The sequence below is a fragment of the Phaenicophaeus curvirostris genome, chromosome 9, assembly GCF_032191515.1.
Source record: "Phaenicophaeus curvirostris isolate KB17595 chromosome 9, BPBGC_Pcur_1.0, whole genome shotgun sequence".
Lineage (NCBI taxonomy): Eukaryota > Metazoa > Chordata > Aves > Cuculiformes > Cuculidae > Phaenicophaeus > Phaenicophaeus curvirostris.
Window position 1 is genome coordinate 14,462,520 of NC_091400.1, and position 14,598 is coordinate 14,477,117.

Sequence of the window (14,598 nt, forward strand, 5' to 3'; positions counted from 1 at the left end):
TTTTATTGTGACCCACTGTCTGGTAGGATTTTTTTCTGACCTTGGTGCAGCTGATGCCTTATCAGTTTTTGCTCTATGCCAGGACTATGCAGGTTAGTGGTTCTACTGGCAAATTTTGCAGGGATCTCTGCAGGAAAGCATACACCATCTCAAGGTCTGGCACCCAACACTGCATCTTATTAGATGGAAAATATGCTGGAAAAATCCCACTGCTTCCTGAGAGACCTGGGGAACAGCTACAAAGGATCTCTGCAGGAACAGGGGGGAAAGCTCACATTTCTGCAGTGTTGTGAAAGTCCCAGAAAAATATATCCAAGCAGATAAACCAAACTTTAGGCCATCTTCTTGGTGGCCCTGCTTTTCAGTGTCCCATTGTTATGAGCTAGTTCACAGCGAATTCTGATGTTTTGCAGGCTCTGTATTGTCTGTGTCAGAAAATAAGCAGCTGCTGTCTATTAAGATGTCATAGCTTTTATTCCACCTTTCACATTCACATTTTTCCACCTTGTGCCTTTTTCCTAATCCATGTCCCTGATCAAAGCAAAGAATTCTAGCCTTTGACAGTACAGCTAGAAATGTTATAGATGTATGTTAAAAACTTGTTTTCATTAAAACTGAAGAGCATTTTGTGCTTGAAGTTTTAACTGGATAGAATGGTATGCAATTGGACATGGCATACGATTAGGGAATGAAAAGATACTAAATGGTCATTCCCTAGGATACCAAGGGTAGAATTAATCCAAAATAAGTGGGATGAGTCAAATAGAGATGTCCATCTTTCTCCATTAACTATAGAGTGAATGTAAACAACTATTTCTTAACTACATGGTTAACTACTAGTTAGATAAAGGAAAATAGGCTGCGTACCATCTTTAGTGGATTAAGAATGCTGTAATGCACATGTCACATACTGATAGTATCACTTGGTGCAAGCCATCCTCTATCAGTTGTCTACAATGTGACAAAATACTTTTGATGTGAAGACTCCAGTCTTTGGCTGAATGTGTTGCCAAAAAAAAGTCTGAAATGAAGATCAAATTAGAGAACATTTAAACAAACTGGGCATACAGTCCATGAGATGCATCTTTTGAGTGCTGAGGGAGCTGGTTAAAGCCATTGTAAGGCTACTTTCAAAAATCTTTGAAAAGTCACAGGAACTAGGGGTTTCCTGTCACTCATCTTCAGGAAGGCCAAGACAGAGAATCTAGAACTGCAGGCACATCAGCCTTATCACAGTCCCTGGGAAGGTGATGGAGCAAATAACCCTGAAAAAAACATTTGAAACAAAAAGATGGACAAGAGGGTAATTGAGAACAGTCAGCAGAAATCATGGCTGAACAACTGATGTCCTTCTATGATGACATGGATGTTGTTTATTTTGACTTTACTAAAGGCTTTCAACAGTTTCTCATAACATCATCATAGATAAACTGATGAAGGGATACAAACTCTTCAGGCGGGATAGGAAGGGCAGGAGAGGAGGTGGGGTAGCCTTCTTTGTAAGGGAGGACTTGGACTCCGTTGAGATGGATTGTGGTGATGAGGAGATTGAGTGCCTGTGGGTTAAAATCAGAGGAGCCCACCAGAAGGTAGATTTTGTGATGGGAGTCTGTTACAGACCACCCAGCCAAGGAGAAGCAGCTGATGAGCTCTTCTATAAACAGCTGGGGTTAATCTCTAGATGGATGCCTCTCGTTCTTGTGGGAGATTTCAATCTTCCTGATATCTGCTGGAAGTACAATACAGCAGAAAGGAAGCAGTCTAGGAGGTTCTTGGAGTGTGTGGAAGACAGCTTCCTTGCACAGCTGGTGAATGAACCAACAAGGGAAGGTGCCCTCCTGGACCTGCTGTTTGTGAACACAGAAGGCCTTGTGGGGGATGTGGCAGTAGGTGGACACCTAGGACTAAGTGATCATGAGATGATAGGGTTTTCTCTTCTAGGTGAAGTGAAGAGGGTTGTTAGTAGGACGGTAGCATTAAATTTCCAGAGGGCAGACTTTGATCTCTTCAGAAGGCTGGTTGGTGAAGTCTCATGGGAGACAGTACTTAAGGCCAAGGGAGCCCATGAGGGCTGGGAGCTCTTCAAAAAGGAAATCCTAGCAGCTCAGGAGAAAGCCATCCCCATGTTCTGGAAAAAAAGCCAGCAGGGGAGAAAGCCAGCTTGGTTGAACAGAGAGATCTTGAGTGATATCAAGAAGAAGAGAAATGTTTATGGGCTCTGGAAGAGGGGACAGGCCTCTTGGGTGGACTACAGGAGGGAAGTGAGACTGTGTAGAGAAAAAATCAGAAGGGCTAAGGCTCAGCTAGGAATCAGATTGGCCAAGTCTGTGAAAGATAACAAAAAATCCTTCTATAAATATATAAATAATAAAAGGAGGACTAGGGAGACCATACAGTCCCTATTGGACGCAGAAGGAACAACAGTGACAGGGGATGAGGAAAAGGCTGAGGTACTTAATGCCTTCTTTGCCTCAGTCTTTAATTGTAAAGAAAGTCATTCCGTCTGTGTACAAACCCAGGAGCTAAAGGAGCAAAATGAGGCTCCCGTGATCCAAGAGGAGGTGGTCAGAGCCTTGCTAGCCCGACTAGACACCCACAAGTCTATGGGGCTGGATCGGATTCATCCAAGGGTATTGAAGGAGCTGGCGGATGTGCTGGCCAAACTGCTTTCCATCATCTTACAACAGTCCTGGAAGACTGGGGAAGTCCCACTAGACTGGAGGCTGGCTGATGTGCCCATCTACAAGAAGGGTCGCAGGGAGGACCCAGGGAACTACAGGCCTGTCAGTCTGACCTCAGTGCCAGGGAAAGTCATGCAGCAGGTGATCTTGAGTGCTATCATGAAGCACATGCAAGAGAACCAGGTGATCAGGCCCAGTCAACATGGGTTCACAAAAGGCAGGTCTTGCCAAACTAATCTGATCGCCTTCTATGACAAAGTGACTCGGCTGCTGGATGAGGGAAAGGCTGTGGATGTGGTCTTCCTGGACTTCAGTAAAGCCTTTGACACAGTTTCTCACAGCACTCTGCTTGAGAAACTGTCAGCCTCTGGCCTGGACAGGTGCACGCTCTCCTGGGTGGAAAACTGGTTGGATGGCCGGGTCCAGAGAGTGGTGGTAAATGGTGTGAAATCCAGCTGGAGGCCGGTGACAAGTGGGGTTCCCCAGGGCTCAGTGCTAGGTCCAGCCCTGTTCAATGTCTTTATCAATGACCTGGATGAAGGCATTGAGTGCACCCTTAGCAAGTTTGCGGACGACACTAAGCTGGGTGGAAGTGTTGATCTGCTGGAGGGTAGGGAGGCTCTGCAAAGGGATCTGGACAGGCTGGACCGCTGGGCTGAGACCAATGGCATGAGGTTTAACAAGGCCAAATGCCGGGTCCTGCACTTGGGGCACAACAACCCTATGCAGTGCTACAGACTAGGAGAAGTCTGTCTAGAAAACTGCCTGGAGGAGAGGGACCTGGGGGTTGTTGATTGACAGCCGACTGAATAAGAGCCAGCAGCATGCCCAGTTGGCCAAGAAGGCCAATGGCATCTTGGCCTGTATCAGAAATGGCGTGACCAGCAGGTCCAGGGAGGTTATTCTCCCTTTGTACTCGGCATTGGTGAGACCACTCCTCGAATCCTGTGTTCAGTTCTGGGCCCCTCACCACAAGAAGGATGTTGAGGCTCTGGAGCGAGTCCAGAGAAGAGCAACCAAGCTGGTGAGGGGGCTGGAGTGCAGGTCTTATGAGGAGCAGCTGAGAGAGCTGGAGTTGTTTAGCCTGGAGAAGAGGAGGCTGAGGGGAGACCTCATGGTTTTCTACAACTACCTGAAAGGTGGTTGTAGAGAGGAGGGTGCTGGCCTCTTCTCCCAAGTGACAGGGGACAGGACAAGAGGGAATGGCCTCAAGCTCTGCCAGGGGAGGTTTAGGCTGGACATTAGGAAAAAATTTTTCACAGAAAGGGTCACTGGGCACTGGAACAGGCTGCCCAGGGAGGTGGTTGATTCACCTTCCCTGGAGGTGTTTAAGGCACGGGTGGACGAGGTGCTAAGCGGAATGGTTTAGTGTTTGATAGGAACGGTTGGACTGGATGATCCAGTGGGTCTCTTCCAACCTGGTTATTCTATGATTCTATGATCTCCCTCACCACATAATACAGAGACATTGCAGTGAAGTGGAATACACTGCTTCTCCTCTTGCTGGCTGGCAACGCTGGAGCTTGTCCCTCTCCATTGCCTCTTCCACAGGCAGGTCTACATTGACCACAAAATCTTGTAACATCCCTCTGGGTGACACACTCCCAGGGCGTTTTTCAGCTGATTCCCTTTACATTCCCAGTGCACCCAATCATTTAGTGTAAACCACTGTCCATCTGCCTGCATACTTTTGATGGAGATGATGTAAGCGAGTAAAGGCTGTGTCTATGCTTATGTCATATGTGTATATGACTTGTCTATGCTAATACTGTGAGAAAGATGGAAGACAAGAAGACACTCGAATTGTGACTTTCCTTCTCCAGATCCACATTTTTGGCCATGTTGCTTCTACTCTGTATCTCCAGCACTGGAAATACTACCTAGCAACTCTAAACGATGAAAATTCTCAGATGTTTTCACAGGAGCTGTGCTGTTTTATGAAAGAACAAGAAAACTCACTAGGTAAAATATGAATTTATGTTTCTGAAGTGTAACTTTTGGACAGGTCAAAGTTAACATATTGGCCTGGTGTCATTTCCACCTAGCCCCACTTACTCTGATGTAATTGGGGAAAAGGAACCCATATGCTACTCCTTAGAGATGTGATCTCAGCTGCCTGTAGGACTTACTATGGAAATCGGATGTTGCCCCCTGATATTAAATCTAACCTCAAACTCAGACTTTTTAATTGCAACTAACATTCTCTCCTTATCCTAGTTACTTTGTCATCCAGACACCTAAGCCCCTGGAGTGTCTCAGCCAGACTATAGCTCACTTCTTCCATTTTTACTCCAACACATGATTTCCCTTTCAAGTTTTGACCACTGCTTTCAGTATAATTGTTTTAAAAATTGGGGGTCAAAAAAAAGAGAAAAAATAAAAGCTGACCTGGGAACTTAATTAAAGCGGGGAGTCTGCAAGCAGCAGATGGAAAACAGGCACAGAGCACTAGGAACAACATGAAAATGCGGTCAGCAGGAAACCTCAAGTAAACGTAGCTTCCTCTGTGGAAAATATATTTGCATTGACTTTGTTAACGTTGTATAAGAGAAAGGAGAAAATTTAGGCTGTAGAGTTCCTTTTCCTTTCCCTTGAAAAGTTGGCTTGTACAGATTTAAGGCATTTTGTAACTATCTAATTTAAATCAATGACAAACAAATGGAAAATTAAATGTACTATAACAAGTATTTCAGACTTGCAACATTCAGATAAACTCTAAACGTCTCTCATGGACATTTCTTTGAGCAGAAGCCAAGGAAGCAACGTCTCTGCAGAGAAAGAAAAAGGATCCTGAAGATGGTGACATGACATGTGAGGCAACTATATTGAGGCTACTTCCAGTTCCAGAGGGAGTAAAGATCCTTTTAGAAGGTTATAAAGGTAGCTGCAACACAACTGTGGATAGAAGCTTCATCACATTCCTTATCTGAGAAGCTAAAGTCAGCTTCCCTAGAAGAATAAAAAATTATAGGAGACCTCATCCCATGTAACATGGAGGGACTTCTCCACAGCAGTAACAGGGTTTTTTTACCTTGGATGGGGGAACCAGGTTTTCAAGTACATTTGTATTTGTGCTCTATATTTAAAAAAACAACCACCATACCAAATGCATATGTTAAGTATTCCCTGATCCCTCTAAAGAGATCTGTGTATCCACAGCAGATCAGCAGAAGCATTAAAGATGCAAGTTCAATATAAAGTAGGTAGTTTTTAGAACCAATGATTTTGGCACTTCAGAGTTCAGAAACCCCTGCAGGAAAGTTGACCACTATGGAATATTCTGTAACAAGGAAGATAGATAGATAGATAGATAGATAGATAGATAGATAGATAGATAGATAGACAGACAGATAGATAGATAGTAGTAAAGGCTGGGCATGCTGCCTGAATGATTACAGGACTATAACACTAAAAGCAAATAAAATTGTTGGTTTTAATTTGCAGCAGCAATAAGAAATCTCATCTTGTGAGCACAGAAGTGATTTAGTACATGAATCTGTAGAAGCCTCCAAGAGTGTAGAAGGTGACTCACACAAGTAAAAGCTTGCATGAGTTACAAGTTCAGCAATGCAGGTAACAAATTCTGTGCATGATAATGAAGACTCCAACCATGCTGGGCAGTAAAACAGGTCATTTTGGCATCCCTAAATCCCATTCTATTTTGATGTGTTGCCAACAATGTGGTCACAACACCTTTCTGAAGCTGCTGGTTTTCATACCCACAGTGCTCTCAGCTAAATCAGGGCAATGCCCCTTTGTTTAAAAATAGTTGAAACAATGGAAAACCACTGGCCCCAGAAGAGGTCACAGGGAATACTGGGACAGTAACTTTGTCTGTGGGGTTGCCCAAAGGTCTGATAAAGTTGGAAGAGGTGAAAGACTGGTTTATATAGCAGGATATGATTGAGGGATAAAAACATAAGTACTCAAGGAGGATTCCAAGAGAACAGCAAAACCATTAGAGAGGGCTGTCTCTGCAACTTTTCTGCTACTTTGTTTTTCCATAATCTTCACACAAGAAACAGAAAAAGAGCATGGTTGCTGTGAAACTGCTTCCTGCTGTTTGATTACACTGTATCTACAGGATGCAAGACCAGAATGGGACCCCAAAAAAAGCCCCTACAAGCTTCATCAATGCTATCTTCCTTTAAGAGTGACAACCTGCAATAGCTTAACTGTAAGTGAGCTGTAGGAAGATGAAAAGGTAGTGCGGGGAAGGGATGAGGCAGTTTTCAAGAAAGAAACCCTTGAGCTGTTGTTTTAAATTAGCTGGGGGACAGACTTAGATGCTTGCAAAAATAAGTCTGTTGGGCATTATAATCTGAAGAAATTAAAGTGAGAACTGAATACTTCACAGAAGAAATTAACCAATTTCACGGGTTTTCTGGACACTCCATGACAATTTTGCTAGCTGGAAAGCAATTGCAACCACCCAGCCATGTAGAAAAGCTGCATCAAATCTCACACTGTTGGAAAGAGCAAGGCAGACCAGCAGGGTGGCCAGTAATCAGCCTATGTTGCATGGAAAATTTTCTATTATAATAGGAAAATAAAAAAAACTTTGGCCAGCTTGAAACTTGCTTACTAGTCTCAGCTGGCTGGCCAGGCAGCTACACCAACCAGAAAATACCAGGAGTTCAGCAGTTCTCTGCCCTATGTGTAATGCACAGACACCAAGAGGGTCAAGAACAGACCTGTGCCATGACACAAGAGCCCATGTCTTTAAGTGCAATTCTTTTTATTTAAGTTGCCTTGCTAGACTATTTCATGTCATTCAATACTACAGTCCAAATGAACAGTTTTGGAGAGAGATGAAATAGGACTGATTATTTTGTGAAACCTCCTGCTCTTTGTTAGTGCTCCAAAACATGTTGCCAGGAGAGAGGAATGTTCCGCAGATCTTTTATAAAGTGTATGTCAGTCTGAGCGAGCCAAGATGAGGAATGGGAAAGAGGAGGTTCCCTCCAAACTGGCAGGGGACAAACAAGATTTTACCCTGGGTAGATTCACATTCAGCAGAGATACTAAAGATTAACTGACGGCAGACCACTTTATTGCTGTGTGTAGGGCTTGGAACAGAGACTCATAGAAAATATTTTGGCACAAAGCATACCTTGCATTGGAACTATGAATTGAAAGCAGCAGCCAGTACTGAAGAAGATGAGAGCCAATCACTGGAAGAAATAACTATGAAACATTAATACCCTTTTGTGATAAGCGATAAAAACGAGCATCCTACAAAATGGTCAACAAATAGAACTTTAAATATGCTTCAACACCAAGACTCCTAAAGTACAAGGAAGCGTTGTACTTGCCTCCATGAGGTCTCTGTATTTGATCCTATAATCTTGAGTTCACTACCAGAAAGATACCTCAGCTGCCTATTTCTTCCTGTTTACTGAACACAGAGGAAATTGTGCTAAATAGTCCCTATCGGTCGAAACTGACTTATTGTTGCAAAAAAAACAACCATTCTGTACTTCTAAAGCAGACAAAGTTCTTCAATTCTCTCTGTCTTTATTTCACTGTAGCATGAATTCACTTAATTCAACATAGTGAATTATAATAAACGCAGAGAGATCTATGTGTAATATTTCAGTTCTTGATGGGATGTTGTTTGCAGATTAAAGCCTCCTGTTCTTCTCGGAGGATCGTGTGAAATCCTCCCACCATCACCAAAGAATCATTGAGCAAGACTTTTAATCTCCAGCTTCTGCCTTAAATAAAACAAGGCGCTTCATGATCGTGGTAGCTAAAAGAACTCCAATATGCAGAAGGAGCAAAGAAGATCAATCTGCCTTGTTATTATCTGAAGCCTATAGGAAAATAAGATGGCCATTAAATGAGGTGATTGGAGAAAGGAGGAATGAACTGTTAGCCAGGTGTTCCTGAACACTATTGTTAGTGCTCTGAAATAGGTCTTCAGCACCTGTAAACTGCTTGCCTGGTTCTCTGCTCAAAAAGGACTGCCACTGTGGCCAATCTGGATGCAATTCTGTCTTTAAGGGTTCAGTTTATTGCTCAAATAGAAATCTCAAAGTAGGCAAACTGGTGGTGATGCCAACTCTCTCCTGCAACCACAGCCTTCCCCTTACTATATGTAACTCACCAGTCTCCTCTTCCCACTGGAGAACAGCTGAGAATTGTCCAATCAAGCCCAAGGGAGACACAGACAATTCTCCTAGAATATCTCCAAGAGATGGTTTTCCCAGGGCTGTAAGCCAAGCCAGTGAAAGCACATGAGCTTCACTACCAAGTCCCACAGGTGTTGGAGCACCTGCTGGTCTTTATTACTTACACACCAAAATCTATAGCTGGGAAGCCTCCTGAAGTTAATATGGGTCTGGCATGTTTTGCAATTGGTTTGTTTCTGGTCATCCATTCTGCAGGCACCAAGCAGTATTCAGTTCCCTGCAGGCAGGTGCTGGCTTGCTACATCAGGCTGTTGGTCCACAAACTCAGATATCCAGCGAGGGGAGCTGGGAATAAAAACATGCCAGAAAGTCACCTTCCCACCTGGCTTTTTGTTCTCTCTGGCAGCATAGCAGAAGCACATAAAGCTGACCAGTAAGTGCAGCAATGCCTACAGTATCACACCAGCTCAAGGTTTAGTGGGGCTTAGAGCTCTACAAAGCATTAGACAATCAGCACCCTGAAAGCCTACATAGACAGCAGAAAATAATTATGATTATTTTCATTGCAGTAATGGTAAAGAAAGCCTCAGAGAGATTAAATGATGGTCAGATAAGTGATATCTTGCAAAGCTAATGCATAAATCCAAATCACCAACCTATCTGTCTAGCACCTTAATAACAAGGCCATTTTTCTTTAGTTCTTTCAAGAGTTTGCTGCAGAAGAACTGTAATAGCTTTTTTTTGCATTTTTCCAGTGTCCCACACTCTTTTCCAGTCCATTACAGAGTCAACAGACTATCATGAGGGCTCACAGATACATATTCAGTGTACTGCTGAAGAAAGATAGCTAGTCCAGGCTTTATGTATGAAGAGAAAACATAAGTTTCATCTCTCTGAATGCCAGTAACAGCAACACTAAGTCATCTTAGGTAAAACACAGCTATGTTAACAGTCAGGACAGAGAAATGTAAGAAAAACATACCTTGTGTGGTCATGCAGCCATGACCTGGAGCTCTGAGCCGAAAAGGAAAGACTTTGCTTATCACAGACATAAAATTCAATTTAACTAGCTATAGTGTTTTCTTATGTATGTTTTCTATATATCTCTATTTGCATATTTAAAAGTTTTTTCCCCCATTTATGGAGGTTTAAGATCAAAAAGCTGAAAATGTAGTCAAAGCATTTCACTGTAAGTACTTAACAGAAGTAAATAAATTAGAGGGATCATGGAGACACATATGGCAACAAGCAGGAAGAAACTATGCAGAATTTTGTTTGAAAGAGCGTAGTCATGCTGAAGAGCAAGTTCAGATTAGTTTGGAGATACACAAACAAGGAGACCACATTCACTTTGATGAAGAAGTGAATGAGTGATTTCTCATTTTAGGTGAACCCTAACTGGTCATAGCAGAAATTTCACAGCATAACTGACACAGAGACACAGAGTGTGTTCAGAGACACAGAGCCAAGAATTATAAAGGGATGTCCAGACATCAGGTAAATCACAAATTTCTGAAAGCTTATTATGCCCTGATTGTGATGGAAGAGGTCAGACTGGAGAAGGACAGTGGTTCAAGGGGATTTGAACTGCAGCTACAAATTATAGAGAGTAGTAGCCCTAATGAGTACATTCCTGTGCCTACACTGTCCTCTCGGGAGGAAAAAGAGGGGACTGTGCAGCAGACAGTCGAGTTGTACGGGGAGGGATTTCTCACCGCACTGAACACAGCGCTCGCAGGCAGCACACTGCCAATTTAATTCCTGTCTAAATGTCGCTTCCCACGGTTGCTCTCCTTTCACTGTCTCATCATTATTGATCGGACAAAGCCTGGAGCGGTCTGTCTTCGGGCAGAGCGGATAAGGAAGAGAAAAGAGAGCGCCGAGCTGTTCGCCGACGTGCGGCAGGCTTCATCTCTGATCATGGTGGTCCCTCTAGAGGTAAAAAAGCGGTGCTGTTTCTAAATATTCTGAGACACCCCTGTCGACTTGGCAAACCAGGATAGGAGTGAAATCCCGAGATGCTGGCGTGTATCCAAGCAAGTTTCGGGTTGAGACTCACCTACTACTAATCACGGGCTGCAGCACACAGCGAGTTGCACCAACTTAAACTCATCAGCTGAGCACGGGCCCTGGTGCTGTGCTCAGCTCTCCCTTGTTTCCAGCTCCTTAAATCCCAGGGCTGAACACTTCAATATACTAAGTAAGAATGCTTAGACTTGAAGGGTTTCTTTTTCCTTTTTCATACATTCATCCTGCTGTCCCCTAGCATTCATGTCTTCCTTTTCAGGCACTGAAGGGAAAACTAGAAATGCTTAAATGAGGACTGCTATGTAAGTAAACAAAATGATGTTACCTATGTTTATTGACTTTAATATCATCCCACTTAAGTTTAACTACACTCAGGAAAGATATCCAACTGTTACTAATGAAAAAAACATATACATATATATAAATGTAAAAGGAACATTGGATCTTCTGCTTCTTTCTCACATTCTATATTGATCACAACAAGCTCCTCAAGAGAAGAGATAGCAACAAAAGCTCTTTGTCTGATTGCTCTGCTGCTGATTGGCAGTGTTCCACAGTATGCATATCCAATTTCACACACATATGCACACACAAATACATATGCCTTCTGCTCTACAGACATGCACAGTCAATGGAGCTCTAAGGCACCAGCTTGTCACTTACTGTTGCAGATGAACTGTGTGGTTCAATTCAGCAGGGCACCCAGGGGAGTTGCAAAGGATTTTGCCATCGCATTTCAGGGGAACTGAGATGGATCCTTGCTGAAGAATACAGAAAAAAATGTGCACGTACAAACTTGGAAGCCAGAGCTGACGCAAGCCTGAGAGCAGTGCCTTGCACTGTGCTTGCTGAGGTTGTGGCAGTCTCTCTGGGAGTGCAGCCACTTAGTCACAGGTTGCATCACTCCAAACCTGAGTCATTAGCATCAGCACTAGTTTCTCACCACGGGCCTTCACTAAGGTCCCAATCAATCTAGTCGTCATGGGAGACCTTCCAGGTAAGTGTTCTGAAGCAAACAGAGGTTTACAGTGATACCAGCCTTCTCAAGCCAAGACACGATTCATGAGCTAGTAAAATCAAATATTTGTGCAACATCTCAAGTGTTAGATAAAAGCCTCTTTATCTAGCCTGCCAACCTTCCCTGGTTTAGTGTGGTGGCTTCCTGCACTTTGCCTGGAGTGCAGATACAAGTTTTCAGTTCCAGCCCTATGGCCTTGGGTCTAATAACGGGCTCACCAAATGCCAAAGGAGTATCCCTGACCAGCGACCATTAAAAGCTTTGATGTCACGAATATGTCAGTCTCCAGAGCATCCTATGACCTCTACACTTACATGCTGGCAGTTCTTACAGTCATTCCTGCCAGACTAGACATGATTCAGTGATCTTCACCCAGCCCACTCAATTATCTGCAGAGAGGCCAAACCACCGAGACCAAGAGTCAGAAATTTTTAGCTTAGTGAGTACCTGAGTCACACACCATTTCCAGAAAAATAAAAAACAAACAAAAAAAGAATTGAAATTTGCTAACAGGGATTGTGGTACCCATTTTCCCTGATCTCAGGCAGCTGCCTCTACTTTCTGCCTTGGTTTAATTTATCTAGGAGTTCAAGATGATGACTTGTCAATGAGGAAAAAAGATGTTATTAAAACACTTGGAGATGAAAACTGCTCTGGGTATTATGGCTACTGGATATTGGAATAATAGCAATGAATGAACATTCTTGCCTTCCTTAAATTTGCTTTGAAGAATCCCAAACAAACAAGAATTCACAATAATCATGACAACTCATGCCATTGGCCTTCTTGGCCACCTGGGCACATTGCTGGCTCATGTTCAGTCGGCTGTCAACTAGCACCCCCAGGTCCCTCTCCTCCAGGCAGCTTTCTAGCCACTCTTCTCCTAGTCTGTAGCTGTATAGGGTTGTTGTGCCCCAAGTGAAGGACCCAGCATTTACCCTTGTTAAACCTCATGCCATTGGTCTCAGCCCAGCAGTCCAGCCTGTCCAGATCCCTTTGAAGAGACTCCCTACCCTCCAGCAGATCGACACTTCCATGCAGCTTAGTGTTGGAGAATTAGAAGGCAAGTGGCAGCTCTATATTTGACAGCTCTGTAAACAGATACATTTCATTATCAGGAAAAGGGTCATGGCAAATTCAGCAAATTTCAGCCCAATGCCTCCATCATTGTCAGCTAGGGTCTCGCAAGTAGAAATCACAACAGTTCTCACAGCAGGCTGTATCTATGCTCTTCCTAAATGCTGGTCCTCAAAGTAGCCAGGAATATGACGTTCTCATAAACACACTTGCTTCATAATGTAAAAAGCCTGCAGGCAGTTAGTGTGATGGTGTTTGGGAACATACTGAGTATGTAAGAGGCACTAAAGCCACACTTAGGCAAAGTAGCATCCTTTGAGCTTCCAAAGACAGCTCCTATTCCTGTCAGGTAGGGGAGGCTCAGAGACAGCTCAAGCAATTAATATAGTTTCTAGGCCCTCAAAATAGCATGTATTCATAACCATTCAGTCTTTAGCTTCTGAAGGGATTAGTTTTTCTCAATTATATTTATATTCCAGGTAAAACAGGTTCTGTGAGGCAGAAAGCTACTCACTCAAATTATGACTATTCCTACAGCTGGGAAGAGGAATGGTATGGAACTGTTTCTGGTGCATACAACACTGAAAATAATAAAATATTCAGTAAAGACTGTAGAGAATTTGACAAATCAAGAACTATAATTTCTCAGTATCAAAACTTGAACTAACTTCAGTGGGAGCAGAACTAAGTTGTTGCAGTAACAAGCATCAGTTTAAAAAATCTGTATTATTGGGAGCCCTCAATTAAACTTCAGTAATTACATGCTTATGACATGTTTCAATTATGCAAATACAGCCTTTGAACGTTTTATTATTTCCACTGAGCAATCTGGCTGTTTCCCAGACGATTGGAAGCAGGTCAAAGTTAGGCAATGCTCCCAGGGCGGGCCCCTGACAGGCATGAGTAATTACCCTGGAACCTTACTCCTGAGAACTCTTTCTAAATTACTTGAAAAATAGCCCACATTACATTGCATTCCCCAAACTGAGATTTTCTCCCCATATCAGGCTCTTATTTAAGTAAGTAGTCTAGGTGTTCACAAAACAATCCTGGTTGGAATTATGCCATTTATTCCTCTATTTCAGGAAGAAGCTAAAAATTGGAAGGCAGGACGAATGGCATGTTCTCTTCTGCAGTACTGCTGAGCTCATTTCGTTGCTCCTTATGGCACGCTTAAATAACACAACGGTGATTGCATGACACTATAAAATTAATCTCAATACATTTATACAGATTTATGTTGCAAATAATCCACATTTGAAAATAGCTGGAAACAGATGTATGCACTGTATGTAACTTTCCCTGCATCCATGCATCCACTTTCCTCACTCCATGACCCATGGGCTATTAGAGATCCATGGAGATTTCTCTGATCATATGTTGCTGGCTTGTTCCCTCATTTTCTCTGCCGAAGTCTTTCTTAAGTAGTTAAATGTACATTGCTATTATTAAATTTTACATCATGACTGAAGTAGCTTCATGAAAAATGCAAAATCCCAGTCAAGTGGGATGGGGACACTGAAATAATGTTTTTCCTGTCATTAGGAGGATGTTGTAGCTGTGCTGGAGAGCTCTGTCAATTCACTGTGTGTTTTGCAACCTCAGAATATTTCACTGCTTGCCTTCATCTAACTGCAGACCATTAATCAGCCAAAAATGT

General features: G+C 43.0%; 1 protein-coding gene across 1 annotated transcript in view; it reads right to left on the reverse strand.

The window, feature by feature from the left end:
* ZNF518A (zinc finger protein 518A) overlaps positions 1 to 11,623 on the reverse strand; it is a 31,049-nt gene extending 19,426 nt beyond the window's left edge. The window contains exons 1-2 of the mRNA XM_069864164.1: positions 11,507 to 11,623; positions 8,980 to 9,160 (exon numbers count right to left, since the gene is read on the reverse strand). The gene's annotated coding sequence lies outside the window, so the exon portion shown is untranslated. The remainder of the gene's footprint in view (positions 1 to 8,979; positions 9,161 to 11,506) is intronic.
* Between the last annotated feature and the right edge of the window lie 2,975 nt (positions 11,624 to 14,598).